The sequence below is a fragment of the Amblyomma americanum genome, chromosome 1 (genome assembly GCF_052857255.1).
Source record: "Amblyomma americanum isolate KBUSLIRL-KWMA chromosome 1, ASM5285725v1, whole genome shotgun sequence".
Classification (NCBI taxonomy): domain Eukaryota; kingdom Metazoa; phylum Arthropoda; class Arachnida; order Ixodida; family Ixodidae; genus Amblyomma; species Amblyomma americanum.
In genome coordinates, this window is record NC_135497.1 from 522,391,955 (window position 1) to 522,415,520 (window position 23,566).

Below are 23,566 nucleotides of genomic sequence, written 5' to 3' on the forward strand. Positions count from 1 at the left end.
TGCTCGCCACTTTTCCAAACGCCGACCGCCGGGAGCGAGCTGAAGCTGCGCTACACTCACGCAACCAGCGCCCGAACGAGAGTGTCCGCATGTTCTTTGAGGACATGACCCGCCTTTTCAAGCGCGTGGACCCCTCTATGTCGGAAGACAAGAAGCTTCGCCATTTAATGCGTGGTGTCAAGCAGGAGCTATTCGCGGGACTCGTGCGCAGCCCAACGCGCACTGTGGCCGAGTTTCTCAGCGAGGCGGCCACCATGGAGAAGACTCTACAGCAACGAGCCCGCCAATACAATCGTGACGTCAACGCCTTCGGGCCAGACACCTGTTCTATGCATCTCGGAAGCGCCCCGGACGACTTACGCGAACTCATCCGTTCCGTCGTCCGGGAGGAACTCCAAGCCCTTCGGACGCCTTCTAACACGCCATCCTTCGCGTCGCTGACTGACGTCGTCCGCGACGAGGTGCGCCTCGCAGCCCAACAACACGCATCTGAGGTACCCCTCCAGCTTGACGCAAGACCCACGTACGCGTCTGTACTCCGTCAAGCTCCGACGTCGGGCTACACCATCAATGCCGCGGCTCCATCAGTGCGGCTACCGGGTCCCCCTCGTGACCACGCTCTGCCAGCCTACGAGCGGACGCGTAAGAGTCAAGTGTGGCGGGCCCCAGACCGTCGGCCCCTCTGTTATCATTGTGGCGAGGCGGGTCACCTCTATAGGGCGTGCCCGTACCGCCGCGTGGGCCTGCGGGGTTTCGCCCGGACGACCCCTGCCCTCGCAATGGCGAAAGGCCACTTGAGATAGCCTCTCACCTATTGGAGCGGCAGAATCTCGTCACATCCGGTCGCCGCGGGTCTCGATCACCGTCCCCAATGCGCTACCGTTCTCCAAGTCCCCGCGGAGCGCAAAGCTATTCCGGACGCCGTTCGCCCAGCCCACGCCGGGAAAACTAATGCCGGCGGCCTCCGGAGGCAAGGCCGCTGCTGTAGGGAAATGTGAAGATCCTCCGTCACCATCACGCCGATACGCCATTTCGCTGGGGGCAGGTAGCGACAGCATCCGACACGCTACCTCCGATTTGTACGTAACAATCGATAGAGTCGACGTCTCCGCCTTACTCGACACCGGTGCCGATTACTCCGTAATGAGCCGTGCCCTCGCCCGAGAATTAAAGAAAGTTTTGACGCGATGGTCTGGGCCGAGCATTCGTACTGCTGGGAGTCACCTTATTACCCCTGCTGGCAAGTGTACTGCAAGGGTCGGCATCCGTGGTTTTCTGTACGTCTGTGAATTCGTGGTACTGTCCGAGTGTTCGAGGGACTTGATCCTGGGCCTCGACTTTCTGCAGACGAACGGCGCTGTCATTGATCTGAACGAAGCCCGGATCACGTTCTCGACGAAACAGGCCGTGGCGCATACCGACAGAGATCCGGGAATCAACGCTCTGCGTATAGTCGACGATGACGTGATGGTGCCACCACGGTCTAGTGTCCTGGTTCTCGTGAGACATGACTTGTTCCACGATTACGAGGGTATCGCGGATAGCCACCTCCCGCTGCTGCTCGCGAAGGGAATAGCCGTCGCTCGAGGCCTCGTCCAGTTGCATAACGGTTGTACTAGTGTCCTACTCACGAACTTCGCCAACGAGGTTCAGCACCTCGCCAGGGACACGGCTGTTGCCTTACTTCACGAAGTTACTGTGTTGCCTGATTTATGCGCCGTCGGGGCCAGCCCTCAAGACGCGGCCGCACCATGCCACGCCCTGCAGACCGTGAAAATCAACCCGGACTTGGCACCTGAGCAGAAGAATCTTCTGTCTGCTCTTCTAGCAGATTTTGCAGATTGCTTCGCCACCAGCTCCAGGGTCGGTCGTACACCGGTCGCCAAGCATCGCATCATCACAGGCGAGGCCACGCCGCCTGTATGCCAGCGCCCATACCGTGTTTCTCCTAAGCAACGCGAAGCCATTAAAACGCAAGTCGATGAAATGCTTGCAGACGATGTTATTCAGCCGTCAACAAGCCCATGGGCGTCGCCCGTGGTCCTCGTTAAAAAGAAAGACGGCACCTTGATTCTGTGTTGATTACCGGAAACTAAACAACGTGACCAAAAAGGACGTTTATCCGCTTCCCAGGATTGACGATGCCCTCGACCGATTACGTGACGCCAGGTTCTTCTCCTCATTAGATCTCAAAAGCGGATACTGGCAGATAGAGGTGGACCAGAGAGACCGAGAGAAGACGGCTTTCGTGACTCCAGACGGTTTATACGAGTTCAAGGTACTCCCGTTTGGTCTTTGCTCGGCGCCGGCCACGTTCCAGCGTATGATGGACACCGTTTTATCCGGTCTGAAGTGGCAGTCTTGCTTGGTGTACTTGGACGACATCGTCATTTTCTCGCCTACCTTCGATCAACACTTGGACCGGCTGCGCATCGTGCTTCGAGCCCTGAAATGCGCGCAACTAACGATCAAGCCCGAGAAATGTCATTTTGGTCATGGAGAAATGTCATTTTGGAGAAATGTCATGTTGTCAGCGCACAAGGCGTTCTCCCGGACCCCGACAAGACTGCTGCTGTCTCCAGGTTTCCGCGCCCAACCGACAAGAAGGCACTTCGACGTTTTCTGGGCCTCTGTTCTTACTACCGACGCTTTGTGCCCGATTTCTCCAGAATAGCTGACCCGTTGACAGCACTGACTAGAGACGAAATACTTTCTGTGGGGAAGCGACCAAGAAGAAGCTTTTCAGAAGCTCCGCAGCCGCCTACACAGCCCCCCGATACTCGCCCATTTCGATGAAGACGCCGCCACCGACATACACACCGATGCCAGCAATGTTGGCCTTGGGGCGGTACTTATCCAGTGGCAGGACGGCGTGGAACGCGTTATCGCTTACGCGAGCCGAACACTTTCGCGATCGGAGGCGAACTATTCGACGACAGAGAAAGAATGCCTTGCGGTGATCTGGGCCATCAGCAAGTTTCGTCTATACCTGTACGGACGACCCTTCCGTGTTGTCAGCGACCATCACTCGTTATGCTGGCTGGCAAGCCTTAAAAATCCGTCCGGCCGGTTGGCTAGGTGGAGCCTCCGTTTGCAAGAGTACGACGTGACTGTCGTTTACAAGTCGGGCCGGCAGCACCAAGATGCGGATTGCTTATCACGCGCGCCCGTGGACCACGCTCCGCAAGAAATCACCGAAGATCTTCCTTTCATTTGTGCTCTTAGCCCATCCCATGTGGCTCAGCTTCAACGAACGGACCCGGAGCTAGCGCCGCTCATCGAGCACCTGGAAGGTCACAGTGGTCGGGTTCCGCGTGTTTTTCGTCGTGGCCTGCAACCCTTCACCATGCGAAATGGCGTTCTCTACAAGCGCAACTTTGGAAAGTCCACCGAAACATTTTTACTCGTGGTGCCCACCCAGTTACAACCCGACATCTTGAGCGCTTGTCACGACGAGCCGTCCGCCGGCCACTTGGGAGTCAGTCGCACGCTGTCAAGGATTCGGGAGAAGTACTATTGGCCCAAATTACTTCCATCAGTGCAGACCTACGTGCGAACCTGCCGCGACTGCCAACGCCGGAAGTCTCCACCCATGAAACCAGCCGGATTTCTTCAGCCAATAGCGCCACCGAAGATCACTTTTCAACAAGTTGGAATGGATCTCCTTGGCACCTTCCCGAAGTCATCCACTGGAAAACGGTGGATCGCTGTTGCGGCGGACTACTTGACACGTTATGCTGAGACCACGTCGCTTGCGAGCGGAACTGCTGCCGAAGTAGCCGAGTTTTTTGTCCACACTATCGTCCTGCGTCATGGTGCCCCTGCGGTCATTAATACTGACCGTGGGGCAGCTTTCACAGCCCGCCTAACCCAGGCTGTGCTGAAACTGACGCACACCAGCCATAGACGTGTGACGGCGTACCACCCGCAGACCAATGGCTTGGTGGAACGGCTCAACAGAACTCTGGCCGACATGCTTTCCATGTACGTGGATATAGAGCATAAAACCTGGGACCGAATTCTGCCATACGCTACATTCGCTTACAATACGGCACTGCAGAAGACAACGCGGCTCACTCCCTTCCAGCTTGTCTTCGGCCGTCGAGTTACTACTACGCTGGATGCTATGCTGCCTGTTGACCCCCACTGCGAGAGTGACCCTGACCTCGACATCGCCACTTTTGTGCAGCGTGCGGAAGAAGCGCGGCAACTGGCAAGGCAGCGCATACACCGTCAACAGCAACTAGACGCTGGCCGCTACAACCAGGGACGGCGCTTCATTGCCTACGAGCCAGGCGACTATGTGTGGATTTGGACGCCCGTTCGTCACCGCGGGCTGTCCGAAAAATTACTCCGTCGATACTTCGGCCCATACCGTGTCCTCCGCCGCATTAGCGACGTCACCTACGAAGTTCAACCCGCCACCCAAACCAGCTCATCCCACAGACGCAAGCTTACCGACGTTGTGCACGTCGTTTGTATGAAGCCGTACCACGACCGACCACCCGATTGAACTTGAAGCTGACCGCTGTGCCCTGTTCTATGTTGTGATCCTCGTGCCTCACCCTAGCACGCTCGCTTTCTGCTCGTCACTCTAGCGCACGATGGCCGCATCGAGGCGATGCTGCAGGGGAGGGAGCAATGACACAGGTGATAGAAGAGGAGGACGAAGGGAATTCAGGCGATAGAAGCAGAGGACGAAGAAAATCTTCCTGCTCGTGCTCGCTCTACCGGCTGTGTAGCTCCTTGGTCCCCGAGTGCTTTTGGTGTACTATTCGTTACGATATTATGATTCTTGCCGATGATACTGTCTTTTGTAGTGACTCTGATCTTCAAGTACTCAAACAGCAATCTAATGCCTGGCTTAATGAGTTTGCCGTTTGGCTCTCTGTTAACTGACTTAAATTAAACGCCAACAAAACAGAGTTTATGCTCTTCATCCAAAAACAAACCCTTAGATCATCACGTCAAGTTAGCTTTTAATGACTTCAACACCGAGAAAGTTCATAGTTGCCGGTTTCTAGCTTTGTATTTTCGCAGTGTATGAGGTAAACAGGTCACGTAAACTGCATAAGACTAAAAATATCGAGGTCTATTTGTGTTATCTATCGTAATATGCATCTGCTTCCACTACAGGTTAGAAGACAATTATACTTTGCCCTTGTTCATTCCCACCTTGTATGCTGCAACCTGGTGTGGGGAACCTGCAACAAAACCGATTCGTATAAATTGTTTTGACTTCAGAAAGGAGCTCTACATTCATTGTGTTTAAAGCCAGCTGTTGAAGAAAATCTGTGCAAAACATTTCATGTTCGCAGTTTCTTTCATTCCTACAATTTGAGTTTTGCTGTTCATTTTTATGAAGTGAAGCATAATTTCAGTTTTTTTCCAATATTCTTATATTTGCTTTACCTGCGGTTGCCGTATCTACTGCAAGGCCTAGAACAAGCTACGGAAAACAAACTATAGATAACCAAATTGTAACATTGTGTGATGCCTATCAGTCTTGTAAAAATCGCTGTAGATAGTTTAAGAAAAAGCTGAAGATTCTTTTCACTCCTGTATAAATTTCGGCTAACTCTCTATACTTGCGTTGTTTCCTTCTCTAGCAGAATGTGCATACTATGACAGGGCTTTTGTTTACTGCCAGTCGTTGTTCATTATCTTTTGCATCGTTTATCAGTGTTCGCTATTTCTATTGTGATAACTTTGGTTGATTGTTTTGAAATTATTTTTGTCCATTCAGCCACCGTGTTCGATCTATTATTCCGGGTGTAGGCCTCGTCAGGAGGCTTCCCTCATCTTCCTCCTTTAGCGTAACCTCGAGGGCGTATTGTAGTATATAACCAGATAAAATACTATTACTACTACTACCTTTGGCGCGCACACATGACGAGGACATAATCAAAAACACACATGTACAATGGGTGCGCTTCGAACAGGTTTTCATCGACAAAGTTAGTTATGTTTGGAACACTTCTTCAGATACCATTGAAAATGCCTGTAGCTTCTCCTCTAGACCTACTGGCTCGCCGTTTGCCGCCTCACCACCGTCATCGTCGGCTGCTGCCCGTTGACTGCCCAAGCGCGCACATGAAAAGTTATCTTTTGTGAACATTAACGGTAGATGCATAACAAATAAATAGGAAGATTTTCTGTCTCTTACTCTTTCTTGTTCCCGTCATGTAGTGGGCATCACGGAAACATGGCTGCACGATGGCATTCATCATTACAAATTCACGCCTTTTGGCTACGTGGCGATTCGAGCGGACAGACAATATGACAAAGGGGGTGGCGTTGCGCTTCTCTTTCGCTCTGAACTCAAGTTCCCAGTCTTACCGGCCCCCACAGAAGTGATCTATTTGGTGCTAACTATTTCTGAGCAAGCAGTTCATTGTAGTTGGTAATATTTACTGCCCTCTTGGTTCTTCTGTTCAAGTATTGCACACGCTAAAGAATTATTGAAACACACAAGAGTTCAACTTGTCCAATCTAATTTCGATGAGGGAACTCAACGCTCCAGGCATCCGTTGACCCTCACATTCTTTTTCTGTTCGGGAAGCCAGTATCTGCGGTGAGCTGATAAACCTTTCCTTATTCTTCGCCCTTAAAAAAATAGTGACGAGGCTACAAGGAATGATTCGCTTCTTGACTTGATTTTTCTAAGATACAATTTTTGTGGAATAGGTTGCTAATGCGACATCGTCTAGGGCATTTCAGACCATAACGCTGTAGTTGCTTTGTTAAACTTTTCCGCTTCTGTACCACGTTACACTTTCACTACATTTCCTGACTTCAGTCGTGCCGACGACGTTGCTATCACTGACAGTCACCTTTGAACCGCTTCTCGCGCTTAGCCACAGGGGTGACTTCGACATTTTGGTGTGCTATTTTGAAAGCATCGCTAAGATCTGCATACAGCATTTTGTCCCTTTTTAAAAAAAATCCCAAATGGATGTCCCGTGACATCTTGCATGCATCACGCCGTGTACGCCGCCTGATGCGCACAAAGCGCTTAAATGACCTTTCAGCATTTTCATGTTAAACAGAGCAAACGACTAACTTCGATCAGTAACTAATCTAGCGAAGGATCGTTTTTTCAACTTCCAGCTTGGTAGTGTTCTTAAAAGCAATGCTCGGATATTTTGGCCATTAGTTTTAGAAAAACAGTAGACATCTTCGTCTTTCATCTTCCGTAACCAAGCCACTAATGATTCGGTGAAAATGACTAATGCCCTCAATTCCTACTTCCAATCTGTGTTTTTATCTGACACCGACGAAGTTCCAGCTTGTGAACCTCCTGACGAGTAGAACGAAATTCGTGATATTATAATTAGTGAAAGGGTGTAGTTAACTTGATACTAAAATTGAACACAAAAAAAATCAACTGGGCCTGATGGTATACCCAACTCAATTCTTGTGGCAATGTATCAATCATATAATGACTGTTCGATATCTAACCATGATCTTCCGTGAGTAGCTAACCTCTGGTGTGGTACCATCGCCTTGGAAGATAGCGAAGGTGCTTCCATTGTTCAAATTCGCTAATAATTTCTACTTATTTACTTCTTCTACTTACAGCTTCTACTTAATTACTGACCAATTTCATTAACATCGTATTCGTGTAAAATCTTGGAACACGTAAGCCAGAATGATATAGTAGAATGTCTGAAATTTAACAATGCACTCTCAAACTTTCAGCTTAGATTTAAACAAGATTTTATCAGAGTAACATATATAATTGGAGTTTGTGCACGACCTTTCCACCCCCTCGATATTGGAGCCCAGGTGAACGCCATATTTATAGATTTTTCTACAGCTTTTGACCTTCTTCTACATTCTACTCTCATATCCAAACTAAATGCTATTTTAAACTATCCTTGCTTGATTAATTGGATTCGCAAATTTCTTTCCTATCTCACAGATTGTTTCCTCTAATTCTACTAACTCCTGTCCTGTCGATGTATTATCTGGCGTTCCTCAAGGACAGTGCTTGGCCCTTTATTATTCCTAGTACACATCAGTGACTTACCTCATTATGTCCCATCACAAATACGCCTCTACGCGGGTGACTGTGCATTATATCAGGTATTTAGCATACCGGATGATCACTTGCAACTAAACGCCTCTTTTACTAGTTTTTACACTTGGTGTAATACATGGCAAATAAAAATATATTTTAATAATACTGTCAGATGTCTTTCACTAACTGCACGTCCTCTTCACTGTTTAATTGTGACGAATAACACACCTTTGCACAGGACTTTCTCATATGAGTATCTCTGCGTTATATTCACCACTAGCCTCTCCTGGGCGAAACATTAATTTCATTTGTACTGAAGCACTAAAAACACTAGGGTATTGGAGGAGAACGTTAACTACTACACCAAAATAAACAAAGCTATTAATCTACAAATTCTTAATTCGTCTCGTAAGAAAATAGGCGTCTTTCGTCTGGAATCTTCTTGATGTGAAACTGGCCAAATCGAGAGCATCGAAAGGAAAGTCATCAGGTTCATGTATCGTCGATATGACCGCTGTATTTCAGCTTATTGGGGCTTCTCGGCTTTGAATCTAACCCCTTGTCCGTGGGACGTCAGCCGGACTCATTGAAGTTTTGGCACTGCATCTTCAATTCAATTTATAAAGTCACACTTAATGTCTATTTTACTACCGATATTCTCCGATCAACCAAAAGTCATCACAGCATTAATGTTAAGCCATACTTCGCCCATACTAATAATTTAAACCATAGCTTTTTCCTTCGTACTGTTGTACACTGGAACTTAATTCCTGGCATAACGTGGTCTGTTCCATTAAACTCATTTTTAACAGCTATCAGTGCTACATGATGTTTTCTTTGTGTTGTGTTCATTGTGCATTGCTTCAATTTATTAGTTACAGCCAATAACCTTGTTCGTGCTATGCATCTAAACATGTAAGATGTAATCTTTGTGCTTATGTGTGTGTGTTGTACATTGCTGTTTTTACGCAAATTGTTCCCCCCCAGCGCGGCAATAGCCCCAATAGGAGCTGCAGTATGTAAAAATAATTAAATAAATAACTACGACCAATACATAGAGTGCAACAAGAACAATATAAATTATTATAGGTCGATAGCAATTTCATCAGTTCTTACATAATTGAGAAACATATGCCAGATGTTCTAAACTTTTTGAAACACATTCGGTAATATTTAAGCCACAGTTCGGATTTAGAAAAGGTAACAGCCCTCTGACTCTTCCAGAAAACTTAAATGATGTTATTAGCACTGCTATTGATACCGATGAAATTGCCTTAACACTATTCTTGGATATGTCCAAGGCTCTTTACACAGCTGACCGCATAGTTCTGATGGAAAAGCTGAGAGCAATGAGGTTCCGAGCAACATTTGCAGACTTGTTTCAAGTTTATCTCGCCTATAGGTATAAAATGGCAAGGATTCAGAATGTAAGAAGCGACCCAACGGCAGGTTAATATGGGGTATCTCAAGGTTCCACTGTAAACTCGCCGTCTATACAAACGACTTATGTTTCAATACGGTGTCATCACACCTATATCAGTATGCCGATACTGATGATACTGATGATGGTACTGTTGGTTATAACGGAGGAGTGATACAAATCCGCCTCGTGTGGTTGGCTTATGATGGTCTTCGCTGCCTATGTGTCAATAAACCCAACACAACAGAACACGAATCCGCCTCAGAAAAAATATAAAGGGACTTAATCAACACTGTTTCCTGGATGAATAGAAAATACCTTTTTTAAGTCAAAATGAATCCAGGATTGTGTGTATTAGAAGCTGACTTGAACAAATTAAACTGGACAGGGATCTCTTCATAACAAATGAAGAGACAATGTTCGTGCCCTCCCCTTGAGTTCACTTCAACGGTTAACTATAGAGGTTTATATAGAGTTGCATTCTTCAGTTGGCAAAAACATGTTATGTACACATGTAAAAGGTTAAGAACAGTAGCAGTATATATTTGCAAACGGTGTGATATTGCAAATATACAGTCTTGTTGTATGGTGCATCAATCTTTAGGAGAGAGCATTCTTCGATATGGTATTGCTGTACTCAGAAATTGTTCACGCAGCCGAGCAAAAAATTACGAAAGAAAAACATTAAGAGAAATATAAAAATATATTGACAACGTGTACACAAATAATGGAAAGAGAATTAGAAGCAGCTATAAGCCACACCTTTTAAAAAATTACCCAAGAAATGCATGGCAGTCAGTAGCATCAACGAGTTGAAAAAGATGCTAAAGAATTGGTGCCTTCGTGTTACAAAAAGCGTACATTGTGTGAAACCTTTGATATTTACCTATCTTTCAATCGATAGGAAAATCACTTATCGTTGTTCGAACTCATAAATCATAAGTTGTTAGAACTAATGCATTTTTGTGCTTACTGTGTTCACTTTTTGTATGGGGAAAATGCCTTTTGCTTTTCGTCACTTGTGTTGATTATTTTCTTTTGTTACAAATGTCACGAAATCTTACTTCACAGAGGCGTTGAGCATTGTTCTGATTATTTCATTATGTAATACATAATATCCAGGTACGTACCCGCTTACATGCCTAACCATCCACAAGCACTGTATGCTTAGGTGCGGTACAAAAGGTTACATAAAAACTTAAAGGGCAATAAAGATTAATAAAATAATTATTATTATTATTTATTTTATGGGGGTTTTAACGTTCTAAAGCGACTCAGGCTATGAGAGACGTCGTAGTGAAGGGCACCAGAAATATCGAGCACCTGCGGTTCTTTACGTGCACTGACATCGTAGAGTACACGGATCCCAAGAATTTCGCTTCCATCGAAATTCGACCGCCGCGGCCGGTATCGAAGCCGCGTCTTTTGGGTCAGCAGCCGAGCGCCATAACCACTGAGCCACCGCGGCGGCTATTATTATTAATAGATTGCTGTCTCAGGCATGTGTTTTCTTAAAGTTACTCGGTCAGCTGCTAGGTAGCGCCGCCAAGCCTTGTACCCACACACCAGAAATCGCGTTTTCTTAGCATAGGTTATCTTGCACATTCATTTATTTATTGAACCTTACTGTTCCCAAAGGGCATTGTGTAAGGGGGCTTACAATACCGATATGAATGCCAGTAGACAAGCAGTAAACACTACTGAGTGAGAAATTAAAAAAAACGAAACAAAATTGCTAATTATCAACACAGGTATACATGTTAACTATGCATTAGAATCCTGGAGATGCACTCATGGAGAACGCACAGCAAGGAAGAAAAACATGGTAACAAAATAACTCAGTCTGATTTTTCCAGCAGTGCAAGGTAAACATATGCTAGAGTTAAGACACATAATTTAACCATGCTATTGAGTCAGAAACATCATCTAGTAGTCGTACGGCGCGGGGTAGTGTAAATGAAATGAGAGATTTTTAGCGGCCGACGATGCGTGAAAAACTAACATGATTATACAAGCGTAACGAACTGTGCAGAGGAGTGGCAGGGGCAAATGCCTCTCGGTATGTGCATACTTTTGCAACAACCATAGAAGCAAAACTAAGCGGCGATTTTCTAAAAGCGACAGGTCGTTTCGCGGCTGCAGTTGTTAGAGATGAACGTGGAAGCTCTGTTTTGTGTTGTTTCTTATTTTCTGATGAGATATTCTGATGTGGGGACCATGGAAAACTTAGGAAGCATATGAAAGAAAAATAGAAAGAAAGAAAACGAGAAAGAAAGAAACCGTTTTTAAAATTTTGATTGATGCCACGCCGAAAATAAATAAACTATAGCACAGTAATTTAAGGAGTATTTTGATAATGCCTTTTCAGTGTCAGATGTTTTCTTTACTAGGTTTGCAGAGAAATAGGTATTTGATTTAAGTTTTTTCTTCCGCTGTAATTGCCAATGTGCTGGCAAACATGGAACCCAAAGCTTCTTGTGGCGATAATGTTATCGGAGACATTCGAAAGAATAACTTCAACTTGTTACCAGATTTCTTGTACAAAGTTATTCTGCTTGGCTTTTGTCGGCAAAACTGCCGGATGACTGGAGGTTGTCCAGAATAGTTCCAATATTCGAAAAAACGTGATCGTATAATCTTACAAAATTAGCGCCCCATTTAACCGACATCGCAACGCTGAATACTCTAGGGAGCACATTGTAGCAAACTGCATCAAATAATTTTTGGCTGAAAACAATATGCTTACGGTTCGGCACGGCTTTTAGGCAGAGTTATTCAACTAAAACAGGATTGGCATCAGTGATTCACTCTTGTGCTTCATCTCTCGACAATAATGGCGAAAGGGATGTAATATTTTTAGATTTTACCAAAGCCTTCGATAAGGTTCCATGAGAAAGATTAATCTTCAAACTAAAAATGACTGTCATACCTTACTTTTTGTAAAGTGGATTATTGCGTACCGGACCAAAGAAGTCTGTACGTTGGAATTTTTGAACAAAGCTCGACCACTCTTCCAATCACGGCAGGGCATCGCAAGGTAGTGTAATGGGTCCCTTGCTGTTCCTAGTGTATATAAATTGCATTGTCAATGTTGCACACCCCCGGTGTGCAAATCTGACCGTTTGCTGACGATAGTGTTTTTTATAGAAATGCAACTGTCCGAATGATCAGATTGTTCTAGAAAGAAATCTAAACAGCGTTTCGATGGGGTGCAGTGAATGAGGCATGCAAGCTAACCCCAGTAGAGCAAGTTGGCGGGCCCATGTGTGTCCGACATGGGCAACGAGGGCTGGTGGCTGCCCGCAATAAACCTATATGGGTCCCTCGTGGGCGCAGTGCTGGCATAAAAGGTTTGGGCTGCCAATTTTATGCCTGAGTTGGCCCCTCGTCAGCTACGCATGGGCTTAAAAAGAGCGGGCAGCCTACCTGAGTCCCACCACAGATACATACGGGCAACAGTGGGGGCTCTATCATGGCGAAGTGCGGGCAGCCCCTCTTATGGCTGCCCTAGAGCAACTTGAGGGAGCCACGGTGGTTTCGTGTGGGCCGGGAGATAGTATTCCCGCCTTCGGCCTACATGAGTCCTGTGTGGAAAATACAGGGGCTAAACTTTGGGCTGCACAGCAGCGAAGCGTTGGAAGCATGCAGTTTGGGCTGTCTGAGCAACGCCTACGTTGGTCTCGCATGTGGTAGGCGTGGGCACATTTGTCATTCCGGCATCTTCCCCGCCTGTATCCTAAACAGGGTATGAAAGGGCTAACCATGGGCTTTATGCAGTTCATGTGCATAAAATATGGGGTTACATGATGGTGAAGTGCGGGCAATGTCAATAGGAGCTGCCCCTGCAGCACCCTCAAGGATCCAAAGAGGCTAGCTGCGTGTGGGCAAACATACAATATTCCCGCCTACAGCCTACAAACGAACTGCGTAGAAAATACGTGGGTGGCTCATGGGCACATATCTGCCATTCCCACATCTTCCCCGCCTACATATCTGGTAGAAAAGGCTAAGCGTGAACTAAACAGTGGCAAAAAGTGTGTGCATGAACCTGGGCTATACGACGGTGAACTGCAGGCAACCGTGATGGGGGCTTGCAGTGTATCACTCTGACGACACTGTGTGTGGAAACAGGAGTATATTTCTGCCTGTAGCCTTCGTAAGTCTTGCGTCGATTATTCTGGAGTTTGCAGTGCAGAAACTTCACGCGTAATGTTAGCGATCGTTACCCGGCGACACCTATGGACATGCAGTCCAACTTACATTAGTCTGGCTGCATGTCCTACTTCACATGTGAAAGGGCTGCATGGGTGCCACAGCGATGGAAAATGGACGCATGGGTGAACTGCGGGCATATATATATGCTCAGTATATGGGCTGCACACTCATCACGTTGATGAAGCCAGACAGATGTGGGCAAATAGCTTGCATTCTCGCGTTCAATCTACATAAATCCTGCATATAATATGCAATTAAGCATGTAATTTAAGTTATATGCGCGTCAGAATGACAAAGCATATAGGTAGACGAATTCCGGCTGCCAGCAATAACTGAGACGGCCCTCTCTTCTTCTCTGGTACAAGTGGTTCTTGTCAGTTTTGGGGGGGGTCATAAATAATTTGAATTTTTTATGATCCTTTGATGATCTGGTTCATGACCTTTTGCAATAATACACATTTTGTTGAAAGCTACAATAGAACCTTTGAGATTCTTTTTTTTTTTGAAGTTGAGTAAAGCAGACTTGTTCAGCAGCTCATGTCTTTGCATCATAAGCCGAAATGCGGTTTAGGAGAAACTTGGTGCTGTGCTAGAAACTATGCAGTGACAACTCGTTAATCCGGCCTACAAAAGACCAGAAAAGAAAGAGAAAAGCTGAGAAAACAATTTCTAAATTTGTTCTGCAAGGAGCTGAAACATTGTCGCCTGCTTTTGACATGAAAACTACACGGCAATGATACACAGAGGCGCAGAGCGCCTTAGTCTAACTGCAATTTTGTAACAGTTTGCAGTAAATATTTACCATGACGCTAATAGCCACGCTAATAACCATGTGCCAGCGCCTAGCGTGCTTTCCAACGCCGTTCAAATCCAGCGCGCTGGCTGCCAGGTCACGTGGCAGGACGCAGCAAACCCTCCTCTCCCTCTGTGCATTCCGGAGTGATATCCGGCTTGGCCTTATAAGCCGCGCTGTGCCGTGGTCCGTGCTGCTGCTGTTCGTGTGCTGTTGTGTCTGATTTCAAATCGTTCTTTCAAACTTCCGTTTGGGTTTCCTGCTTATCGTAGCTTGCGCCGCGTGCCAGCAATGCAGCCGTTCGCGTACTTTGTGAAAAAGTGACCACGCCGAGAAGTATGGAGCCGTTTCATATTCACAACACCTTCGACTTCAACCATAGAAGCCGCGAAGCAAGAGAAGAATAACTTAACAAGGTGATGGTTCGAGCTAGTGGATATGCGTTATGATCCATAGCGCAGCAACAAAATAGGGGACAAACACAAGCGCTACATTTAGCGCTTGTGTTTGTCCCCTGTTTTGTTGCTGCGCTTTGGATTGTAACATGAGAAGAACGCGGTTACTGCAATGTGTGCAGTCTTCGTTTCCAGGTGAGACCTGTATTGTAGCGCAAGAGTGCGTGCAATTTGCGACCGCGAAAATAAACGAGCGAGCGCTAAAGCGAGAAGAAGTGGAAGGGACACGGCTGTCAGCTCTGTCCTGTTCGTTTCCCTTCGGCATTGCGCGTGAGTCACTGGATGTTTCCGCGGGAGCAAAGTGCATTCCACACCTAATCATCAACCTGCTGGTCTTTCAGTGTTCACAGTGTATGCGTTACGACGCGAGCGCCGAGGTGTATGCATAGATGGGTTTGCTGAATGACATGCACGCGTAGGAGTCCTAAATGTAAATGTTGCAATTGTATACCGCCTAGCAAGGCGCGTGACTATGTTTTAGGCTTTCGTTAAGGTGGTTGCCCGACTTCTTGTTCATTATTCGGCGTGGGACGTGATCGTGTACTGCCTGCACGCGTGTTTTTGACGCCGCTCTCGGCCAGTTGCGGACTGACGATAGCGTGCGCCGCTCGGTCTGTTTAGCGTTGTGGTATTCGCTACGAGTATGTGCGTTTTTATAGTGATCTGATGTGGCGTCTTAAGGTTAGAAGACACTTCTACAAGCCGATTACACCAGCTATCAAGCTCAGAGTGGCAGGGGTGTGACGCGTCAAGGCATGCAAGCGACTGAGTGAATTGAGCGACGCTTCACTGCGATACCCCAACAAACAGGGAGCTGCCTGCTCGATCACTTTTGTAACATTGGTATCGTTGCCTGCAGCTGTTAAGTTCTTTTAGTTTCAGGTGGCCGTGAATAAAAATAATTGCTAAATGTTGACGAAGAAGTAGCCCTAGAAAAAGAGCGCTCTGTAGCCCTTTCAAATTAAGTGGTTTTGATTTACCTAAGTTGTAAAGAGTTTATCATAAAAACTAGTGTCGGCAATGGGCGTTATCTATTTGAAGTTTGGCTGTTTAAACATTTTCTTTTTGTTGCGTAAAATGCCAGCAATACAATTAATCAGGAAGTGCCAGGCATTGCGGAAGCCAAATACACAGCTGGAAATTATGATGTTATGCAGGTGAAGTGCCCGCTCTTCAGTAGTGGCGAGGTCTGAAAAGAGCTTCACTGGAGAGGATGTCTCCACTGTCCAGATTTGGGGCTGTTCTTGTCTGTGCGCGTTCAGCCTACATTGCAGAGCACAAGTATGTATCGAGTTTTCTAAGATCTGTTTTTTTCACCGCTGTGTTGAGATCAGTGTGTTGTAATGTCTGCTTTGGACCAAAACGTTGATGGCGTTCCCCTATTCAAAATAACGTGTGTGAATCTTCTCAATAGGTATTTATCAGATATTGCCGCTTTCATGCTCAGAAAGAAGCAGTGCTTAAATTCAGCGAGGTCTCGGCTGGCCTCACAAATCCTTACAAAACTAACGAGGAATCTGAGACTCCCCGTACTAGAATGTAGGGAGTGTATTAATCCGAAGCAAGCCACCAATTTTCTTTTTCTTGTTAGTGGTGGTTGGAACAGTTATCCTGTCCTTTCTAAAATTTCGTGGTGATTTTTAGCAAGAATCATTACCACGTTTTCTTATAGCCGAGACGCACACAATGCAAAGTTGACAGCACAACACACTGGGTGGAAGAAAAAGGGACACCCGCACCCTCATACCACGATTGAGTCCAGAGCTGGCCACTCAGCTCCAAGGCTACACAGCAACAACGAGCACACGGGCACAGCCTCAGCTCTGCCACTTTCTCACTCTCTCTCTTTAGTTCCCTCCCCACCCGTTCTCGAGCCACTAGAGACCCCTTCAATGCAGCGAGGCTTTAAAAACACCAATATGAAGTAATGGGCTATAGGGCTGCATTCTAAGCTGATATTACAGCATAAGAACAATGCTTTTATTCTTTTTTTCCTCTAGTACCCTCTCACATGGCATTCCTCATAGACAATCATAGTAGAAGGATAACCATGTCAAGCTTCTCCAGTAATGCTGGGGTCACATGGCACTCCTCAGAGACTGGTCCGGCAAAGAGGTCTTATTTCACTTGGTTAAAGAATGTGAATGGTGTTATATAGTGAAGCTATAAATGCGCCTCAAAGATGAAACATTAATTGGACTTGACAGCTTCTCTTGTAAGCTTCTCTTCTATTGTCTCTCACTGTATAACGAAAGTAAAGACAGCGCAAATTCTTACACAGACCATTCAGAAAGAACAGACAGGACAGCACCGATCCTGTTTGTTCTTTCTGTGTAGTTTGTGCAAAAATTAGCGCGGTTTTTGCTTTTGTTACATAATTTTACACCAACTAGCCCAGCAAGAGGTACTATTAAATGAACCTTTCTCTGTAGTTGCAATATTTTTACTGCCTCTAGATCTGGGTGGAAAATAAGCACTGTCTACTGCAAACTATTTCAGTGTGTGTTGAATTCTAGCCTGTGCAGGAAAAAGCTAAAATTGCTAAATGAAAAAATGTGAATGATCACCAGAAATTGTTACCTCGGTGATTATCTTGGTGAGTTTTGATTTTTTTGTAATTTCACTTGCTTGGTGATGACACTGTGCAAGTTCAGTGAATATACTTTCTCTAATACACTTACAGCAAATTAGAAGCGTGTAGTGACCTGTTTGACTCAGCCTTTCGGCATGCTACCTGATATCATAGTTAAACAAAGCTTCAAAGAAACTGCACATACTATGGACACCAGATGTTTGCTTGCGTCTTCTTTCAAATGCCTTAGAGTTTATTGTACATGGACCACCCCACGATATTTGCTCTATGACTGGTAAATAATTTATAATTGTCTTTCTCCTTGTTTTAGTATTAAAAACCGAACGATGGCTGCGACGTGTAGTTGGTTTTCAGGTCATGTCAAAAGCAAGAAAACTGGTAATATAACGGCTGGTATGGCATTTTGTTTTCATTCCAGCTTTTGAAACAGGCTGTTTTAGGTGTTGTAGTGAATTAAACTTCATATCAACATTTATATTTTAGCCTTTTCTATGCCTCTGCAGACCTAAAGGCCAACTAGGTATCACAGCTATCATTCGGCTGATCAAGCCTAAACAACATCAGGGAAGGAAATGGAATTATAAATTATTTAATGATAGGCAGATACCACTTTTGGATTCATGTATTCTATCGTATAATGCAGCATTAAAAAAATATGTGACCAGAATCTTGTGTTTATAGTCCTTGAAACTAATTTTTTAGGTTTTGTATATTTCACTGTTCCTAATTTGCAGAGGTAGCAGTGTTTAGTACTGCTTACCTTCTTTTTATTGTTCTGTTTTCGTTCATTGGTTGGGCCCTGTTTTCCTGTGTTATTTTGTGTTGTGTAATCGCATAGTACATTACTTCTTTTTTGTTTGTGCGTCACCTCTGTTCAGTGTTTTTTTTTGTGGCAGGCCTCATGACAGCTGGCAGCTTTCATTTCATTTTTGCCTTCTCCTGTGACAGTGCTCTTCGAATTAAACAAAATATAGTTTACTGAAAGGCTAAATTCTAAATTGTACAGCATCATTTAGGTGCTCTCTTCATTTTTAGCATATGCCATTAATGGCGATGCCTACTGTTGCCAAGAATCTTACATTGACACAAATTTGTTTCACAAGCGCAGGGCATGCTTTGCTCTCATGCAGGGTATGTGCATTTACAGTGTGTAGTTTGTACATGGTCTCTTAGTTGGTGACTGACACAGTGGCCTTATTGGCTGACTTTTGTATTATTATGAAGGGTTCGAATTTGTTTTTCTCACTTTTCATGAGCTTTACGGGAGCTTATTATGCCTTCTTCAACAGTCATGTGTGTTTTATTGCTTTAGTTAGGATACTGAGGCTCCAATGAGCGAGCATCTGGCGCGAACATACCAGAGTAACTTCGTGCCGTTTGTCAGCTTTCTTCATGATGTGCATAACTGTGCAAGAAGGAATTAATTTCAGGTCTCAGTGGTCCTTCATTTCCTTTTGCTTTACAGCCTTTATGCCAGATGTCAGATTTTCGAGGATAGTTTGCCACAGCCTTCATCATTGAAGTAGGTACCACAAGTACCAGTCGTGACAATTGGTCAATATAACTAAGCACCCCACCGTCACTTTATGAGCTCTCCAGAGCTGAGATCTGATGCCAACATTGATGAGTATTGACATCTGAAGTCTTTTTACAAGCATAATGTTACTGACCACTTTAAAATTTCCTTAAGCTATTGGGTTCAAATCATGTTTTTGCTTGCTGTCAAACCTCGCTCTATGGCACTTCTATTGTGAAAATTAGTATAACACTTGAAAACAGCAGCCAGGTCCTTCATGGAATGTGAATGGTGCACACCGGAATCCTGCTCCTGCAGCAAATCTTGTGGGTCATATGGGAGGTTGTGTTAAAAAGTAATGAAGCATGGAAAGGAAAATGATGATGCACAGTTATTACCACTTTGTGGCCCTTGACCAATTTGTCTTTTAAAGGCACTTTACAAAAGAAACTAAAGTGCACTAGAGCCACTGGGAACCTTTTGTGTGATGAAAAGGTATACTGACTATGCTCATGACCATTCTACTGCTTCTTTATGAACATGTACTCTCTAGTGTCACATAAGGTGTGATGACAGAACTTGTCTTTCATTTTTCTTTGCACTTCAGTTTTGTTTCTATTTATATTTTGTATTTCTTAGAATGAACACCACAGGCCACGCACTCCTGTATTACTTTGTATAAGGAAACAGTGGAAATTCCAGCGTCTCTGCGTGTGGGCCCCTCGTTGAACACTATTCTAAGGCACTAAATTGTTTGCCTTGGAATATATCAATAGCTCATCCACTTCTAGCTCAAAAAACGTTAAGTAATGTCTCGTTCATTTTTGACCCAAAGAAATTTGCTAACTAGGCAGCATGTTGAGGACACATTAGATTTACTGCAGGTCAACCGGCATTAGCGCCTTGCTTGACAAGGGCATGGGCAAGGACTGTAATTAGAAAATTGCGAAGCCGCTGAGGTGGCTGAGTGGTTATGGCACTCGGCTGCTGTCCCGAAAGACGCAGATTCGATCCCGGCCACGGCGGTCTAGTTTTGATGAAGGCGAAATTCTTGAGGCCCCTCTCTGTGCGATGTTAGTGCGCTCTAAAGAACCCCAGGTGGTCGAAATTTCTGGAGCTCTTCATTACGGTGTCTCTCATAGCTTGAGTCGCTTTGGGACGTTAAACCCATATAAGCCAAACCGTAAACCGAACCGGTCACTGCGTATTTATCTAAACACTGGCAGTGCTCCTATTATTTTTATTTTCAGTATTTACTACCACACATACTAGTCTGCAATTTTCAAGGATGAAGTCAATGTTTTTTTAATAATTGTGCAGTTAAACTTGCATATTCTAAAATTCAAAGCAAGCAGTTTCCTTTTGTACTTCACACTGCTATCAGAACTACCACTATTGCATGACACCATTAATGTCAAGTTGTAAGTCTTGTGTTGGTAATAAACGAAATGATTTCTTACTTTCTTGCTTCAACACGCGTTAAAGCATACTGCTGCTTTGAAGCGTACAAATACAATATTCATATATTCCTGGGTGCAAATATGGCTAAAAATTTTTATACGCGTGTTCTTTTTCCTGTAGGTGTATCTGAATTCAAGGTATAGATGGCAATGTATGACACCATGAAGGGAATCCGAAAGGTTGCAGTACTTCACAAGAGGACTGCCACTACCATCTGGTCAACAGAAGCAGTTGTACAATGCAGTTCTAGTGGCAAGTGCTCAGGAGGTGACAGTGGAAGGCAAGGAAAAGGTTGTCCAAAAGGCTAAGCATAGAGGGCTGGGACAGTCGGTTCTGGGAAGAATTATGAGACATCATTCCAGTGCACAAAAAATATGTCCGGTGTCCGTGGTGTCTATCCTCTTCGTTCGTGTGTTTTCATGGGCTGTAGTGATGTTTCATAATTCACTGTAGTGAAAAAATGGATGCAATGAGAGGTAATTGCTAGATTTAGCTGGATTTATCTCAGAGGCATATACTCACTTCATCAGCGTATGTGAGATTTAAGACTCAGGTTTGTAATATGAAAGCGCCAAACAAAGGATAATGACAAACATCCAATACGTGACCAAATAATTGTAGAAGTTGTCTTCATGTAAAAGTTTATTTACAGGAGGTTAATTGATGGGTGCAGTTAGCTCGTGCGAGGATAAAAGCAACTTAAAGGCCTAGGCTCTATGTGCAGTCCGGCGGTGCATGATCAGTGAAATTACTCGTAATGAACAAATTTTAGTGAATACTTCTCATGCCATGGAAACAGAAGACGGACGGTACTTAGCAGTCATTTGCCCTGAAGCTTGGATTTTAGGTACTGAAGCATAAGTGATGCTGTTCAGTACAGGCATTCGTGGGTGCCGCCACATTTGCCATCGTCCATGAAACCTCTGATTGTCTCTACTTAACAACGAAAATTTGTATGTTATAACTTGTGGTCATCACTGAATGCATTTTGCATGAAAATAAGCTTGAATTGAATGTTAGCTGGCCTATTGTTTAGCTGTAAGATGCCATGATGGAAGTTACTGTTAGAGTCCATCATGTAGCCCATAATGAGCCCCTCTTTTTCCTTACCTTCTCTGCTCTCTTGTCTAGATGTTATGCATACAGTTTTCCAAGTCACGTTCTAGTTTCAGCTACTTCAGTTTACATGTAAAAAAATTTTGGCTACTTTTTACTCAGGCATAGGTGTGCCTGAGCTCTCTTTCGCTGGTTTTGATTCATGCTTTGTAAAAATAGTTTGTAGCATTGAATATGACAAAGCATAGCTTAGCCACTTTTTTCACACTTAGCCGGGACGGCCCAGTGGGGCCTATAGAGATGGCTCGAAGCGGTTGCAATACTTTGTTGCATAAATGTTAGGAGGAATCATGCGCCTTGTGTGTTATGTATATGTGTGGCAGTAAACATTGTTACTTTGAAAAAGGCGCCGGTCTGCCAGACAATGTAAGAGAAGCTTAAAGAACCCCACTTGGTCTAAACTAATTTGGAGCTCGGCACAACAGTGTCCTGAACACATTATTGTTATCTGCCTTGCTGTGAGAAGCGGCTCTTGCAACTGATCTCCCTGCTTAGAACCAGTCAAGTGGTTAAGTTTATTCACTTAACTCGTAATCAACTCGGACATTTTTTTATAACTGGAACCCTAACGCATCGATGAACCAAAAGAAGTGCAGCTCATGGAAGACAGGAAGTGCTAGGTACCATTGTGGGCAATGCACAGTGTGCAGAATGTAGTCTGGGTTTTGTATGTGTGCAAGTGTGTGCAGGTACTGTGCAGTGAACTGCACCAGAGGCTCAGGATATCTACAGCAAGCTACACGTAAACAAAACTGATGTGCGCTCAGGCAGCCTTGGTTTCAATACATTCAGCAGGAAAAATAATCTGGTAGCTTTTTTGCACATCTGTTGGGGGTTTTACCAGTGCCAGTGTTCACAGCATCTTTTTAAGGTTTCCTTTCGAATCATTAACATTCCAGCCTTGTTATTTTGTATGTGGCATCTAGCTGAAAATAAATTTCAGCAGTTTGCTTTTTATGCTTAGCTGCCACTATGTTGGAAGAAATGAAGATGAATGGTTTTCTAAATAGATGCAGCCAGCCAGTGCTTTACAGTTCTGCACACTGTGTGCATAAAACATCTCAGTACATGGATTTTGTCACCCTGAAATATACTAGCATCAAATATTTTTTTTACATCTTATCTCCTTTTTGTGCCCATCTTTATGGCATCTTCTATTCATTTCTCTAATTACTTAATTCCTCTTAAATTGTTTTCTGCAGCAGTAGAATTTCCACATCAATTTATTTCTCTAGGTTACCAAGTATTCGAATCTCTGAGCCTGGTAATGAATCAAATTACTGGAGATGCTAGAGTGCTGTAGATTTTCTCAGAAAGCTTGACTTTGCGTTAGGACTGTCATGCTCAACATCAGCTGCAACGCCAAAATATGATAGGAATTCAGATTATGATGCAGGCATATCTAGCTGTGTTGTAATTATATGCAGTTAGCTATGAATACAAAAGAAAAATACTTAATGCAATAATTCACTTTCATTCACACAGCATGATGATTAACAAAGGCAAGAGAGGAGGCACCTCAAATGATTTTCGGTGTCCTCCTCTTGTCCATGTACATCGTTGCACTTTGTGAATGAAAGTGTGAAATACTAGCTCATCCAGACAATGATTTAAAGCAAACTAATGCAAGTGGGGTGCTTTATGTGAGTAGCATAGATTTACTATAAAGCAGAAGACAGTTGATTTACTGCAGAGGCATTGCAAGTCGTATTGAATATGTAGTATATGTTTGCACCACTGAGCTAAATTTAATAGCAGTATTTGCTAGCTGTCTTTGCACTGTGATTATTATAGTGTATTTCACAAAAATTCGTGATTTTGTTGTGTTGTTCTTCAGGCATTGTCGCTACACAGCTGGAGTCAAGCAGCTATCAGGGAAATTCAACATATTCGCCTTTAAACATAGTGACTGGCTAGTTGGTTCTGCATACTGGAAAAAATTGCAGCGCAGCAGTAACAAATACAAGACGAGAA

General features: G+C 44.5%; 1 protein-coding gene and 1 long non-coding RNA gene across 3 annotated transcripts in view; one reads left to right on the forward strand and one right to left on the reverse strand.

The window, feature by feature from the left end:
* The window catches only part of LOC144128760 (uncharacterized), a 205,611-nt gene that overhangs the window by 112,145 nt on the left and 69,900 nt on the right, over positions 1–23,566 (reverse strand). The gene's annotated exons all lie outside the window — the stretch shown is intronic.
* On the forward strand, positions 14,622–23,565 carry LOC144116241 (uncharacterized). 2 transcript variants are annotated; one of them, XR_013311803.1, is made up of 4 exons: positions 14,622–14,867; positions 16,064–16,187; positions 18,965–19,021; positions 20,597–23,565. It is a non-coding gene; the product is annotated as an uncharacterized LOC144116241 (long non-coding RNA). The 2 variants fall into 2 exon arrangements; XR_013311802.1 differs by having other exon boundaries at positions 18,965–23,565.